Raw genomic sequence first — 17,442 nt, 5'->3', positions numbered from 1 at the left:
GGTGTATTGATTTCAAATGGTTACCCAGCACATAAGGCAAGAGAGATTTTGAGAGAGATTGCCCATTGTTGGAAATGCAACTGGATCCTTGCTTCACAATTCAATTTAATTCAGGCACGATTCACAGATTACTTGGTCTTCATTTTCAGGGGCACCATTTCAGAGGAGCAGGAGGGCATCTTCCACGTACCCTTGCTTCATTCTACATGTAATTATTCCTCAGGAGCGCAGGAGTGTGATTAATTCCTTAAATGGCTTGGGGCACTGTCCCGTACCCACATTTGGATAAGACCTGTATGTGCTAATTTATAAGTATAGCTGTCTGTGGGCAAATTAAGATGATCAGTGACTGGGATCTCATCAGGACTATAGTTTACAGTGAGCTTAGTCACCCTATATGCAATTTTTTTAAAAAAAAAAGTTTTAAAAGTTTTTTTAAAAAGTGCTGGACCCCAGGAGATTTGGGGTCCAGCACAAAAAGGCAGGGGGTCTGAGCCACCTCATAACAATGTCCATACTCAGGCTAATATCTATGGGTTGCATCCTAAGTAGTGCTAAGTTAGAGCCACTTAGCTGTGTACTCGTTCTGCTGGTGAAATGTTTTGAGCCAGGAAAATGTTGTTGCTTAAAAGAATGCATAAGCAGGTTGCTGGTACCTTTGCTGCACAATAGATAGCACAATCTGTTGCTCAATGACTTTCCACAAGCACAATTGTTGCACTGGATTCCTCTGTAAATACAGTACATCATTTAAAGCTCTCCCTTATGCTAGCAGACAGAATGTTGTACAGACCTATATTTCCAGCTAACTTGCAGGTACTACACAATGGCTGAGTTTGCACATAATGGTAAGCTGGGCTTACCTGTTTTATAATGGTTTATTATGATTAGTCCCACTTTTCTCTTCACATAATGTGAGAAGGATAAACAAACCAGGAAGCCTTAATTTCTGATTATGCCCAAATCGGGGATCCCATAGTTGGGAAGGGCCATAGCTGAACAGTACAGCACAGCACTTGCTTTGCATGGAAAAGGCCCCAGATTCAATATCCAGCATCTTCAACTGGGGCTGGGAATTTCCCCTGCCTGAAACCCTGGAGAGTCAGTCAGTATCAACAATCCTGACACAGATGAACCAGCGGTATGACTTGGTATATAGCAGCTTCCTGTGTTCCCAGATCTGTTGCTCCCTCACAAGCTGAAATCTCCGGCTCAGACATAATGGGAAGCCAAGGTTTCCTGGTCTGTTTATCCTGCTCAGCCCAAGGGAGGAGCTAAGCAGGGGCAAACGGGCAGCATGACTCAGCATGCTGCTCCTTCAAATAAACCACAATGAGCTGGGAAGCCTGGGGTATTAGTACATGCAAGCGTAACCATCAAGTTCAGGAACACTATTTCAGGTTTAAGTGTGTGGAGGCAGGGAAGCAAAGAAATTTCAGGGGGTGGGGGAGAGTAAGTTTCACAACAGAAACATCTCTTGCATACTTTCAGCAACAAAAAATGTGTTGTTGTTTTTTAAAAGCATCTGCTGTAGCTAGTTTGTTCTGCCTTTTAATATAAACGGGAGAATTATGTGTTCTGAAACATGTTGCGGGATGAATCAGAGCATGAACAGGGACTGATATTTGGCCACCATGCACCCACCAGCGGTCAGGAGGTTCAGGACACAGCTCTGTCCCATCACCTTTTGCAACTGTGTCTGGATTCTGTCCTGCTTGCTGGGGTCATCTAACCCTTCTGTTCTGAAAGCTAAGGAGATGTGAGATAGCAACACATATTGCACAGACAAAGAATTGCATCTACTCACTTGACTGGGTTGCTGCCGCCGCTTCTGCCACTGCTGCCGCTAATTTCAGCATTTTTCTGTCCAGCATCTTGGCATTTTATTGCCTTGTCACCAAGAAACTCTGTGTGCATTATCAGAAATCTGAGAAAGCTGAAGAAATAAATCAAAATGGCCTTTGCTGGAGTGATCGTTTTGTTTTCAAATAGGTTTCTTTCAGTGTTTTGAACGTTCTATTTCTGATGTCTGGCATCCAGAAACCGAAGGCACCTTGCTCAGGAGCATAGCAAGGGGGGTGCAGTAGGTGCTGCCCACCCTGGGTGTCCCCACTGAGGGGGGTGACAAAATGGGGGGTGGCACTCATTACAGGCCTGCAGCGTGCCTAAGCCATGCGGCTTTCCTGGGAGTGACGCAGTGGCTTGAGCACCTGCAGGCTCCACGCTGCCCCAAATGGTCCACCCACCGCCCTCCCCCCAGCTGTAGGGTGGTTGAGTGGGAGGAGGCAGGCAGACTCTGGAGGCCCCGTGGTGCCCCTGTGGGTGGCTGGCCCCACCCCCATGGGCAGTTGGGCCTGCCCCTGGGTGCAGGGCACGTGCGCCGTCCCAGGTGCCCCATCGGCTTGCTCCGCTGCTGACCTTGCTGCCTTCCCCACAAAGTTGTCTAGCTGTGTATGGAACTGAGTGGCTCATTTGCATCTGCATACACACTTGCAGCTTATTCTACTACAGTACTACTTTCATGAGTACATCTATAGGGCAATGTATGCTGTAAAGGCTAACAACGTTAGGACCAGTCCTGACTGCTCAGATACTTGCCTTTGCAACTTATTGGCTGCACCTATCCACAGGGCTACAGTTTCTAAGAAGAGAATGAGGCCAGTGTAATTATGAAAAGAGTCATAATTCTGAAGGATCCAGTGCCTCCATGTCAAGACAAGGGAAAAGAAAAGGGATGGGGGGGGGAGAGAAACCAAAAACTGATTTGACTGCAATATGACAGTACCTTGAATTTCATGAACTAGCATGCCCCTTACTTTGGATTAACTAGCTAATTATAAGGTTAAATTGGAATAAACTCTGTAATCATGATGCCAGATTCCTGAAGGTTATTAGGTAATTACACCAAGCAGCTGAACAATTAATAGGAAACGAAACAATGGAAAAACTTAAGCCAGTAACTTGTTCCATAGAAAACATTATAGGCCACAGAATTTCCAAGCCTATTCAAAACCACCTATTTTAATTCTGAGGAAGATTTGGAATAAACATTTATGAAATCATATTTACAAACATTGATCAGTTTAGAATGTATATTTATTTGATAAATACTGCCTCTTTCCCCCATAGAATACTAAGTAGTTCTAGGATCCCCCCCAAAAAACCTCTTCAATATTTCCCCTCTTATTTGCATTTCCACCTCTGTGTCCCACACTATTATATGTAAATACTATTTTAGTTTAGCCACACAATCTATTGCAAGGATCATCCCTTGGAAAAAAGGATGGGAGGAACTGCCAATTTCTGCCATCTCCATTCCTCATTTTTCCGAGCTTAAAATCAGTTCCCCACATTTCTGCAGCAATTTCTAGACCATTGCAATTAAGTAGTGCATAAATCATCTAAACAAATAAATGAGGCAAAAAAAAAACAGATTCTGCTTTTGCAGTGGAATGAATTTTTGTGGAGGGGGCAAATGTGAGGACAGGTTTCACCACACAAATGGTTACCAACTCCCCACAGAATTTTATTTGGTGGTTGCAACTGTCCACTTTGATATGAGGACAAGGACCTTGGAAACGGGCTAAGAAATCATGTAAAAAGGAGAAAATGTGCTACAATTTCAAATGTGCTACTTTCAATTCCTAATATAACTGGAGCCTCCTTATATCCCACGAGGATCCTTTACAGAGTCATATGACAGAAAGCTGCTCAAGGATATGAGGTGCTGACACTGGCCCCATCAGATAAATTAAGTTGTTTGGCCTGAGTTTTCTGTTTCTTATTTGCCATTCTAAGTTTTAAACAATTTTCCGGGAATTCCTAACTCTCAGTACAAAATGTGAGGGAGATTCACTACTCATCCAATAATCCGTTCATCATGCATTAGGTCATTACACAAGGATGGGGAAAGTGAAAATGCGAGGACTACAGTTAGAAAGACACAATTGCAAATTGGGAACTTCACAGTTTATTAATATTTGAGTGCCAGTTGTAAACTGATTTGCACAGTGCTTTCTTTAAATAAAAAAAAGTTAAGAGATATTGCAACTAACATCCTGCTTGGAAAAAACAAAATAAAATAAAAAATTCATTCCAGTAGCACCTTAGAGGCCAACTAAGTTAGTTCTTGGTTTGAGCTTTCGTGTGCATGCACACTTCTTCATGCACACGAAAGCTCATACCAAGAACTAACTTAGTTGGTCTCTAAGGTGCTACTGGAAGGAATTTTTTATTTTGTTTTGTTTTTACTATGGCAGACCAACACGGCTACCTACCTGTATCCTGCTTGGAAGGTAGCCTACCTAACTGGAAGCTCTTCCCTGTAATCCTGAGGTTAGGAACCTTTTTTGGCCCAGTGGGCCCATTCCTTCTCTCACCTCACCCCCCCCCCCATAGGCCAACTTCGACAGGTTAGCTGGACAATGCACATCAGAATGTCGGTTGATGGCCCCTTTCAAAGTGTGCTGTGCTCCCCAAGTGCCCAGGAACTAGCTGGTTTGCAGGTGGTTGGGAAGCGCTGTGCAAAGTTGATTTGCAAGTTCTGTGCTAAGTGCTTCCAAAGCACCAAACATAGGTTTGGGCTGAAGATCCATTGTGAGTCAGTATAGATAATGCTGAGCTAAATGGATTGATTCTTTATATGGCGGCTTGCTTATTTATAAGATTTCTTGCCTGCCTTTCACCATAAGGTCCCAGGGCAGATTACAGCAATAGAATATCCAATTACTGTATAATAAAGCCATTCCAATGAGAAAACAAGTAAAACTGTTCCAAATGGATGATGATGGTGATGATGATGATGATGATGATAATTTATGAAGGTAAAGGTAAAGGACCCCCAGGATGGTTAAGTCCAGTCAAACTTGACTATGGGGTGCGGCACTCATCTTGCTTCAGGGTGAGGGAGCCAGTGTTCATTCACAGACAGCTTTGCGGATCATGTGACCAGCATGACAAAACCGCTTCTGGCACAACGGGACACTGTGGCAAGTGCCAGAGCGCATGGAAACACCAGGCTATTTACTTCCAAGAAGGCCTTCTGCCTGGTTCCCTGTAACTTTACTTCTCACAATAAGGGAACTGTCAGAAGCACCCACCCACACGGGCACACACACCCACACACCCCGAGGCTGTTTAGAGCTTTTAAAGGTCAGCACCAACACATTTAATTGTGTTTGGAAATGTACTGGGAGCCAATGTAGATCCTTTAAGACCAGTGTCATATGGCCCTGGCGGCCACTCCCAGCCACCAGTCTAGCTACTGCATTCTGGATTAGTTGTAGTTTATGAGTCCAGTATGTGCCTATAGCAATCAATGTAGGCATCATTTTAATGTTCCAATTATTTATTGCCCCCTAAATTATATTTGGGTGCTCTAGTGCTACTCAGAAGAAGATTGGAAAGCACATATATTATTTAAATCCTGTGATACATTATTATTATTATTATTATGTGACCTTTTATTTCCCATAAATACATTGTTTTGTTAAGTCACAAACACTGTAATCACAAGGGGAATTGCCATTTTCAAAGACTGTATTACTCTTCTTCGAAACCATTGGGGGAAAGTGGTCAGGGACTGCACTGCAACTCCTTGCCACTCCCCCTAAGTAGGACAAGCAGAATAAATTATGCAAATCAAGCACATTTTTGCAAACTGACATCTAAAGACAGGCTTTGCAATTCAGTTTTTCTCAAGGCAGAATTTTGGTGCCTAGTTTAGGTTCCTTTTCCCTTAAACTCCTTTTCCGAATTCTCAATTTTGCTTGCAATGAGGTTCCAGGGCTTATATTCAAATAAGTGGTTAGCACATCGAAGAGTTTAAGCCACACTACCGCCCCTTTATGAGCAGATGGTGCGTTTTCAGTGACAACAGCAGGATTTAAAGCGGTGTTTTTGTGTGTGACAGAGTTCTGAGAGAAGTAACACAATTGGAAAAGAACAAGAAAACCCTCCTAAAAATGTTATTTGATCCAAGTGAATGTTTTCTGGAACAAACATATGACTAAGGAATTGGACTGCAATATTAGCCAGCTATCCCCCTCCCTCCTTTCCTCCTTCTCCATACATAAACATCTCCTTTGGTGCTCTTGCTCCTTTTTCAATTATTCATGGAGAGCCTGTTGCCAATCCACTTCTCACGCCATCCTCATGAGCACACAGAAGGACTTCCAAACCAATTGCAACGGCAGTCTCCGTTCCTCCATGCTGATATACCCACTAGAAGCTCCCCCACACCCCAGGGTTTTTAAAAAAAGCATGCCAAAAAGTGCAAGTAGATTAACAGGTACTGCTCTGGTGGGAAGGTAAATGGTGTTTCCATGCGCTGCACTGCTGTCCACGTGACCTGGGAAAACTGTGGACAAACGTTGGCTCCCTCGGCCAATAAAGCGAGATGAGCGACACAACACCAGAGTCATTTGCGACTGGACTTAACTGTCAGAGGTCCCTTTACCTTTACCTCTGTTTGAAGCCCTGTTTCAGATTGGGGAAACAGGAGGACTTGGGAGCAGAGAAAAAGCAGTGAAAGGAGTTAAGCAACCCCTTCCCTTAACACACTTCTTCCCTCCCCATCTGTATCAAAGTTGTAGGTGGTGGCAGAGAATGTGGCTGGGATGAATCTGTTAATTTCAGTTTCTGATTTTCCCTTTCCTCAAGTTGCCACCTCTCCTGGTCATCTCTCAGTTGCTTCAGACCTTGCATAATAACAAGTGAGCATTACAGTTAGCAGATTGACCTTCAGAAAATTCAGGAAGAATTTCATATTACCTTTTTTATCATTTCAATCTTATTACATTTCTTACACAGAAGAAAACAGAATAAAAATAGCTGAACACAATCAAACCTTCCAACAAAATACAAAAAAGACTACAATGGGCACAAACAGAAGAGGAATATGTACTTTGGGATCTTTATAGGTGAATATTATTTCAAATGTATTTCCAGTATTTTAAGTAAACTTTTCCATTTCTTTCCATTATAGAGTACAGGGATCCACTATAAAGAGGAAACACCAAGAGGAAGAAAAGTATAAAAAAGAAATTATTAACATCCGTTGAAAAGCTGTGGTAGGGGTCGGCCATGCTCCTGTATCTGAACATAAGGATTTCACATTAAAGCATGTTTCCAAGAGTAACACACACACACCTACTGTTTTGGTGGAAGGAAACCATCTTAAGGGAGGCAGTTTGGAGCAAAGAGATGATAAATGGAGTAAGTATTAAAGCACTGGGGGGGGGGAGAGACTTTTTCCTGCCCTTATGGGTAACCTTCAGGGGGCTACATACCAGTGGCAGACAGAGCCAGAGAAAAAAGTTGATGGAGCAATGAATGTAAAGTTTACCTTTGTACAGTAGTACAGTTTCTATGCATGCTCACACACCCCTCTCTACACTCCTGCCAGGCAAGCAAGAACCATTATTAGAGTTCCAGACTGTTGGGGGAAAGGGTTTCGAAGAGAGACCCTACTCTCTAGTAACAGAGCTAAGTACAATGGTGATTACTCCACACACATTAAAACTTGGTTAGATTTTACATCTAGCCTCATCCACCTTTAAGAAAACATTCCCCACAAAAAAACACCTTGGCTAGAATAAATCACAGGCACTTAGCTTTGTAGATAGGTGAATATTTTACTCACAGAGTTACACCAAATAAGTCTCCATTGGATGGGAAAAAAATAAAGATGAGAAAGGAAACTAAAAAAACTAAAAACTAAAAAAAGGAAAGTACTTGGTTTTCTTACAAAAAGGATAGTGCAATCTGCAGGTTGGCAAAGATGCAGGCTTTAACAGCTCATTTTAGGGAGATTCAGTTTACTTGCGGCATTTGCTGAGTTGGGAGTCAAGGCACATGGGTCCTTTTTCACTTCTTCTAGGAAGCTTAAAGAGAGAAAACTAAGAAGCGGAGAGCAGAGGCTGCTGAGAGCCTGCTCAACCACACTTGCAACGTAAACTCAGGTCAACCCTTTCATGCATGCATGTGTGAGTCAGTAACTGTACAGCAAAGGCCACATTCCAGCCGCCCTCAAAGAGGGTGCATTGCAGGGCTGGAGAATGTTATGGCCTAGGGAGTGGGTGCATGGCTGGGAAGGCAATGTGGTCAGGGGAAGAATCCTGATGGCCAGATAAAAAGTTTTGGAGGGCCACATGTGGCTCCTCTCTCCCTGATTAAAGCACTTCTGCCACTTCTCTGCAAAAACAGCCCCCTCACCAGACCTGTTTTTCCCATGGTTTTTCTTACATGTGCTTCTATGACGTGTCAAGTTCTGCCCTTAGCCTCAGCTGTTAGCCCCAGCTCTCTTACCCACTCTTTTCCATAAGTGGGGTTGGGTTTAAATTTCTCTTTGTTTTCAAGGGGACACATGGTTCTGCTTAGGCACCAGCTAAAAGAGTTGCTAGTTGTAAGGCTTAAATCTGTGCCTGCCAAAATAAGTAACCTCTGCTGTGAATGTTCACAATCAAAACCCGTGGTTATATTTATTTTCCTGGGCATAGGTTTTCCAGCTGCTGGTTGCCAGTGTTTATTGATGTTTCCTCTTTGGTAATTAAGAAATTATTGCCTTGTTTAACCCGCTGCTGTGTTCCTGGGCAGGGAGATGTTAACTCTACCTTGTTCCTGTTGGTGACTCTATCTTCCTGGATTTCCTTTACAGTTTATGATAAGGGTATTTGTGACATTACAGAGAAGAAGCAATGGAGGGTTTCTTAGACTCCTTTTCCCTTTTGAATTGTTTGGTTTGGACCCACACATGCACATAACTTTTCCCCTGTGGAAACTACCGCAATGACTCCTGTTAACACAAGGCTGTTGTATAAAGTTCCAGTGATGTCATGGTTCCTTACCAGGGAATCTGAGATCCTGTACTTAAAATCCTTTACCTATGGAGAAGAAGCATGAGCTCACCCATCACAAGAGTCTCTGGGTGGAAGTGTGGAATGAGATGTGTGATTCCCTGTATATATCCACCTACCTAATGTGTGACGTCATCCTTAGTTAGAGCAGAGGTGAAGTCATGTAATTTTAAACTCTGTACAGAATGGCTTTACAATGGGAGTTCTTTGGGTGGTAATAAGTATTACTTGGTAAGTCTACTCTTTTGCTGAGTGGGGCTCTGGATGACTCCCCCCAATTCCTGCCCTGGTGGTAGTCCTCGATTTCAGCCATAAATTAGACAAGTCTGAAACTGGCTTAAATGTTTAATCTAGACAGAAGGTGCACACAGGCATACATACAAACTGGGGCAATTCTGTAATTTTTTCTACTTTGCTCAAACTCAGTTTTTTTGCAATTTCCACTTTTGCAATCCGTTAGACAGATTACCAGCTAGTAGTTTGACCACTCATTTAATAGCCTACTGCACTCCTCTCTCTATTCATCAAATGTGGTCTCTGTCTTTCAAAAGCTTTTAAGCATCATTATCTACATTAATGCCCTCTCTCAAAACAAAACAAAAAAACAAAAAACCAGAACCAGTTGTGTGTGTGTGTGTGTGTGTGTGTGTGTGTGTGTGTGTCGAGAAACTGTTTTGGAGAGGAGAGGGAAGTGGGGTTAGTGACCTTGTTGGTTCCCAGCCAATCAGTGCTGTGCAGAGCCAGCTAATGCAGCCAACAGGAGCTCTGTCTGGAGAAGAACACCAGAACATCTGACCAAGATATGGTGAGCTCATTTGGAAAGTGAGCTTACAGCTAAAATGATTTCACGTCTGGCTGCACCCACACATGAATTTTTGAACCCCTTTTATACTAAGATAGGGGAAAGCACATATTGGTCTTCCTGTGCATTTGCTTATCCACCAGTTGTGTTTGGTGTGCGTGTGAGTAGTGTCATTTTACAGCTTAGTCACTGGGTGGCACTGAACTTAGTTGTATCCAGATGGAATCAGGAGTTTCCTATTGCTGTTCTTTGCTGTTGTTTCAGGGAGAGACAGAGAGAATGAATCAAAGTTCTTGCCTAGATTCCTGACTGATGGTGTGCTGCCTTAGGCTTCCCTGGAGGTGAATATACACTAGTGAGTAGTCAACACTGGGAGTTTGGAGATATGAAAGAACAACAGCTGGAAAACATTAAGGCTGTTTATAACCCAAGACAAGGATTTTCCATAAACCCTACACCAAAGAATGTTAAGTGTTTTCTCTAGTAAAATATCAAAATTACAGCTGCAGACGGTTGGCAGAGAGCTTCGCATACAATGAGGTGAAATTAGCAGCAAGGGCAGAGGGAGGAAAAGATCTTACTGTCAAATTACTAAACCACTACAGACTCATCCAGAACCTTGGGGGAAACACCATCTCATTCATCCAAAAAAGACCTGGGAAGTATCCAAGACCCACAGAGGAACAGAGAGAGCAAGATAAACAGGAGGCCTGTGCATCAATAAGGCTGGAGGAACCAGTATTCTTTGTATGCTAAATAACAGAGCTCCGGCCAAATTGAGGCCTTTGCTGGGACATGTAGCAGCCTGCTCCAATAAGAAAAGGTGTTGGCCACACACAAGCCAGACTGTTATATCAGGAAATTGTGGCAGCATGGATTATAGGAATGTCAGAAGAGCCATGCTGGATCAAGCCAATGATCCATCTAGCCCACCATCCTGTTTTCACTGTGGCCAAGCCTGTGGGATGCCTGTGGGAAACCTAAAAACATGACCTGAGCACTCTCATCACTTGTGACTCAACTGGAATTCACAGGCATATTACCTCCAACAATGGAGGTAGAACATAGTTATTGTGACCAACAGATATTGATAGCCTTATCCTCATGAATTGGTCTATAATATTCTAAGAACACAGGAAGGGTCCTGCTGGATCAGGTCTAAGTCCCATCTAGTCCAGCATCCTATCCTCACAGCAGCCACAGTACTTTCCATACTTGTGATTCCCAGCAACTGGTATTCAGAGGCTTCCTATGTTGAACAGATCAATGGAGAAGGCACCCAATTTGAAGGTCAATCTCACTCCTTTCTACTTAGGTTTCTACTTAGGTTTGCCAGACTACAGGTGAGCATAGCAAGTTCCTTTAGAGAAGGTTGAAATATAATGGTCCATCCAACCCACTGTTGCTGGCTCTTAGAGGCAGTAGCTCTTCCACCGAAGACTTAGCCACATACCGGCCAATACATGATCCTTTTGAACTTGAGATATCAGGGACTAGACTTGGGGCCATTCACACGCAAAGCATCCAGGGTGGCCATGTGTCCTATTTTACAGAGGACATCCCTCAAATTCAAAGGACTGTCAGAGGCCAGTCATCTATTTGACGGAGTCCTGTATTTGAAAGTCTGATCCAAATCCTGGCTAAAGATAAATAACTGAAAGAGGAGAGACCAGGGAGGCCTTGGCATTGCCTGCCAACATTTAGCAGCTGGACAGCAGATCTGGTCACCTGGTCTCAGTCTTTCCTACTATGGTGAGAAGCTTTGCATGTCTGTTTTAATTACTAGGGGGTGATGGCCCTGCTTGCTTCACTTGCCAGCCCCACCTACCCACCAACCTTTTGCTGACCAGCCCTTATGCCGACCACCTTGCCCCCCCCCCATACCAGGCCAGCACATCCTCCTTTTGCACCTAACTAAACCCTCGGCCAGTTACACCTCACCCATCCCTTCCTGGTCTCCTCACAGTGTGCCCCAAGCCCTTCCCTGGACAGCTCCCCAAACTCCAAACCTCCTTTAAAGGAGGAGGGGGCAGTCCTCCGAGAGAAATATTCCCCCAGAGGAGAGGACTGAAATTCTTCAACAGTTTTTTTTAAAAAATAATAATAATAAAATAAAAATAAATCAGATTTATTCCCTGACCTGCCTCCACAACAACAGGCAGCTTAGGAAGGGTTTGAAAAAGAAGACATTCAGAAATTTGACAGAAAACTATTTTCTGAGAAATTTCAGCTCAGTCCTACAAGTAATTTTCCAAGGATACTAGAGTAACAACATGAATCTTCTTCTGCCATGTCACGCTAATGAGGGCTGCTCTGCAGTCAGTGATGTAGCCTGGATGCTTCTATGGTTCTTTCCTTCTGAAATACACATGGGAGGTTCTTCCTGAATAGAGTTTATTTTGGGTGCACAGGGATTTCCAGGCAGAGGTTGCTATATTCAGAACTGAGACTCCACTGAGTCCTGTTTGGCCACACATCTGTATAAATACCCAATGTCAACAGGCCCCCATTAGCCCAGTGAGAAGGCAGGACATTTTACAACTGACAGCATTTAAGATATCTCCCCAACCCAACCCACAGTACTGCTGCAAGTCAACAACATTTGTAATAGATCAGAAGGATTTGGTTCTGAGCTTTTAAAAAATTAAAAATTGGACAAGCCTACATCTCTTTAATTGGAAGTGAAATTCTTTGCATATATACTTAGAAGTAAGTCCCTCTAAGTGACACTTACTCCTAAGGAAATGTGTGTACAGGGCTACACGTCTGAATCACTTCATGAGATATGTCAACAGGGCAGGAAGATCTCTCTTGCACACAAACCCTAAACATGCACATTTCCTGCCTTCCCCCACCCTCCACCAAGGCTTAAATGAGCAAATAGTATGATTCTGAGATCTTATATAAAAGTGCAGAAACATCCCAGCATATTTAGCCCAGTGAGAATCCACTTTCAGAGAAGGAAGAATGACCTTCCCCCACATCAAATGGGGTGCACATTTTGCGTGGTCGCGTGCAGCCCCCTTAGATCCCAGAGCAGCACCTGGCAGTTCGGACTGGCACCACCTTCCTGGGCAAGATACCCGTGGTCTGTGCCTACCCCAGTCAGCCGCCAATCCCTCCTGGGGAGGTGTTGCCACAGGGACTGGCCAGGTGGGAGGAGGGACCACACAGAACACAATAGAGGGTGTAGCTTACCTGAGAAGCAGCAGTTGGCTCCAGAGCTTCTCCCACCCCCACTCCCTCAATTAATGCTTACTTTGCAGGTTAACCTCTTTTCCACAGGCACACAGGCGCTGCTATGTCAAGGCTGCTGTTGAAGGTCCGGAAAGGAATTTTCCTGCATTGGCAGGTTTTGCCTTTTCCCGTAGCAATTCGTCACAACTTTGGCGGTTGCAGGCCTTGGGCGGAATCCTTTAGTCATCTTCCTAAATGGGGGGGAGGGGTGTGGGGTGGTGACTCCATGCCCCCAGTGTGGTAGCGATATCAGGGTTCCCATTAAAGGGGCTTGGGGGGGAGGCATGGGCCATACGCCCAGAGGTTGTCATTGCCCTCCCCCTCCAGCGGCGGCGAACTGGGGGGCGGGCTATCTGCTTGAACACATGTTCTCCAGGCTTAGCCCAATCCCCACACATGCTGGATAACCCTGAAGTTACCCAGATCCCCAGCTGGGGGGGCTGGGAAGGATAAATGCCCATTGCCTGAGTCAAGGTCTTCCTACATCTGAATGTTAATAAAGTTGTGGCCAATTTTAATCCCATAGCACATTGTCTTGTGTCATTATTCCGCTCAGGGGCTGCATGGGGTTTGGGGGAGTCCGCCTGGCCACGCAAAAAGAGGACATTTCTAGCCTGAAGGTTGCAAATATAAGTCTGAGAAGTATATGTACCTCAGGGCCAGGTCTACTGTTAGGCAACATGAACTAGTAGTTGCGTGTCGAGGTCCTCAAGCCACCCCCCAATGATTAAACACAGAGACATAAATTTTGGTTTGGGTTTTTGGCAAATAATTTAGGGCCACAACTTTATTAAAATACAAATTTGGTGAGTGGTTGCGTAGGCATTGGTTCAGACTATCTGTCCAAACGGGACAGCTGCTGACTTCAGTCAGCGTCGGGAGAATGCAGCTGGGGAGAGTTAAGGAGGCTTGGGACGAAGCCTCCCCCTCACCAGCGGTCCCGGGGGCTCTGCCTATGGCCCTGGCCCCAGACCTGGGGTTCGGACAAAGCAAAAGAGCCGCCGGATTCCTTTAACGGAATTCCCTGTACCAACATAAACATGATTGTGGAGGTGGGGCCTCACCATCCGAGCAATCCAAAACATAACCAATGCCTAACCGCCAACCTTACAAGTTGTGACAAGTTGCTACTGCAGTAGGCGAAAACCATAAGGCAACCACTAATCAGCCAGATGGAAAAATTCCTACTGGGCCCCTGCTACAAAGCAGACGACCCCATGACAGGCAGTTGCAAGGTCAAAGCAGAGGCCTAAGAAAACAATGGGGGGGCGGGTGGGTGATCCGAAGCTCGAAGCCAAGAGAGGGATCACCCTGCGTGCAGAGGATTATAAAGGACGCTGACCTGTCCATCACAAATTGCTACATCTCACTTTGCCCAGTAACTCCGCCTGACCAATCCTGACTAAGGCCAGCGTCCAGCCACTCCCTACAGGTCAATTTAGTGTCTTGCCAGGCCCCGACCGCAACACGTGCTCTTACTCAGGGTAGAACCCGATTTGCGTGTCGAGGTCCTCAAGCCACCCCCCAATGATTAAACACAGAGACATAAATTTTGGTTTGGGTTTTTGGCAAATAATTTAGGGCCACAACTTTATTAAAATACAAATTTGGTGAGTGGTTGCGTAGGCATTGGTTCAGACTATCTGTCCAAACGGGACAGCTGCTGACTTCAGTCAGCGTCGGGAGAATGCAGCTGGGGAGAGTTAAGGAGGCTTGGGACGAAGCCTCCCCCTCACCAGCGGTCCCGGGGGCTCTGCCTATGGCCCTAGCCCCAGACCTGGGGTTCGGACAAAGCAAAAGAGCCGCCGGATTCCTTTAACGGAATTCCCTGTACCAACATAAACATGATTGTGGAGGTGGGGCCTCACCATCCGAGCAATCCAAAACATAACCAATGCCTAACCGCCACAGAGCCACCGGCTCCCGCCAAAACCACTCACAAACCAAGCCCAACCGTAAGGCCCTCAACTATTGCCGCCAACCACAAACGTTCCCCTCAGGGGAAAGGTGGACGCCATCCCTCCGAAACAGGGAGGCAGACTGAATAATGATGCCAGGGTGCGGAATGTCCCAACCTCCCAGGGCACGGACCGTGTGGACCGCTAAACCATTGACCCGCTTGCGTGCCCTCTCAACCGCTGCCGGGGATCGTGCTCCCTGCCAGGAAAAACGTTGCAAAAAGGTGCGACCACACCAAAATAGCGTCAGGCAGGCCAGCCCTCAGGGTCCGCAAGTCGCCGTGGATGAGCCGGCACAAGGTGCGGCAATCCGTCCTGGGCAAATCATTCCCTCCCAATTGCAAGAGCAGAACGTCAGGGGGACCCAACCAAAAGACCCTATTCTCAACCAGGGGAATGAGCTCCTCCCAAAGCATGCCCCGCTTGCCCGACCAAGTTACCCGGACCCGGGGAGAAAGTCCAAGATGCTGAAAAAACCCCAACTCCCGTGCTCTGGCGCTGGCCCAGTGCATGATGCTGTGTCCAAAAATCCAGACACGGATGGGAACGGGACCTGGAAACAGAATACAAGCAGCATCAAATTCAACATTAGGGCTGAGGTCTCACATACCCCTTAAAGGCTGCGGACCTCCACCTTCCGATTGGTCGCTGCCCCAATTCAACGAATGAAGGGCGTAATTGTTGGCCGGGATGCCGCAGGCGGCAATGGCCTTGCGCATGCCCCCAGAGAATAGGTGTCTGGTGAAAGGAAGGGAATTGGCAAGCACAAAATGGGCCATCCCCCCAACGGCCGAATCGCCAAGTACTTACGTGTAACACGGACTGGGCAGGGGCCTAGGTGCCCCGCTGCAGGCAAGCGAACGAGGGTCCCCCTACCCAGCTGGTCAGTCTTAGCATATCAGATGGAAATGACTACCTCAGTTGGCGAAAGAGATACGTCAGGCAGTGCCAACCCCTATGGCCAGCTGGAGTGGCTTCCGAGACAACTTCACCTACCCTCAACGCACCAAATAACGATAAAGAAAATGCCTCTGCGAACAGCCGGGCCTCAAACCTTGACCAGCAACTGCACTTCAATGGTGAACGCATGCTGGTCAACAGGTTGAAGGAAATTGGGAGCTTCCCAGGGGCCCTTGGTGGGCCCATCCTACCCCAACCCTTGTGGGCCTGTCGTGCCAAAGTGGACGCACAGGAGTCCACCTCAAAAAGGATTTTGCAAAAGGAAACGGCTGCCGCCTGAATTCGAAGAATCTTAGGGGCCCTACCCTGCTAAAAAGGAAAGCCAGGTACAGGAGGACCTGCGCTGCTGTGGCAAAGTTCCAATGGCCCAGCAGTGACTGGAGGTGCCACAGAATTAATGTGGGAAGTGGAAGGACATCCTCTATCACCTCACTGCTGGTGGCGATTTTCTCCGCTGGCAGGCTAGACGTCTGGGCGACTGTGTCTAGCAAAATGCCCATTAGACCAGCCGGGTAGTCGGGCCCTCGGTCCAGCCGCTGCCAACGGTACGCCCAGCTGATCAATCAGGGTAAAGGGACAACCAACAGGGGGAAATTAGAAGGGGGGGGCTGAAGGCGAACCGTGGTGGACGCCAATTCAGGGAGGGCATCAATTGGAGGCGGCGGGCAGGGGCTGCGGGGTGGACTTAGCGGCCTGCTGGGCGCCTCCTTTCCCCCCCCGGGAGGGCCGCCCGCCCCGAAAGCACGAGTTTATCGGGTGCGGCCCCGCGCACCTTTCACAAATGTGAGGGAAGGTGCAGGCAGGACGCTGGCACGTCCCTTTGTTGAATGCCCAGCAGCAAAACCTTCGGCCCGACTGAATTGTGGGCTGCTGAGTCTTGCCCTGCTCGGGGGCCTTCTCAAGAATATGGGGCGCTACATAGGTGGACCAGATGTCTATGTCCCTACGATCCCAGCGGGCCGACGGGATCCGATGAGCCCTGGTCCTAAATTTCTTGTCATAAGTGATGGCCGCCGTCTCGCCAGCCATCGCGTACGCCATGCGCACGATGGACTGGTAGACTAGAAGATGGAGTGCTCTCCGCGGATAAGAGGCCGAAACAATCCCCGCAAAGACTTGGAAGCAGTCAAGCCAGCGCTCAAAAGTCCGCTCTGTCCTGGCCGCCCCCGCCTGTTTTCTGGATGGAACAACTGTTCTCTCCAGATCCGGGCGCCCATCTTCGGGTGGGTCCAACTTGAAGATGTCGACATATCGACCCTCAAGAATCCTATTCCTGATTTTTGATGACAGGTGACTGCCAGGAATAATGTCCTTTGCCCTATTGGTTGATCCGATGGGATCCGGTACTGGGACGCCTCCCTGGTACTCCAATGGGGCCCCATACTTCGCCCTATGAGAATTGGCCCGCCTCTGCAGGGCCCAGCTGGGGAGGCCTGGGGTCGACTCGCCAAAGCCCCAGTAAAGCCTGCTGTCCACCCCCTGTTCCCCATCGGAACTGGAAGAGGTCGTACCTGAAGTAGACGAGGAATCCGCATCCCGTCTCTTCTTACCACGGTGCCCGCAACAGCGCTTGCGCCGACGCTTCCCTCTGGCCGATGTCTTGGGCCGCACTGGAAGGCTGTCTTCCACT

The sequence above is a fragment of the Lacerta agilis genome, chromosome Z, assembly GCF_009819535.1.
Source record: "Lacerta agilis isolate rLacAgi1 chromosome Z, rLacAgi1.pri, whole genome shotgun sequence".
Taxonomy (NCBI): Eukaryota; Metazoa; Chordata; class Lepidosauria; order Squamata; family Lacertidae; genus Lacerta; species Lacerta agilis.
Note: the sequence above shows the minus strand (reverse complement) of the source record.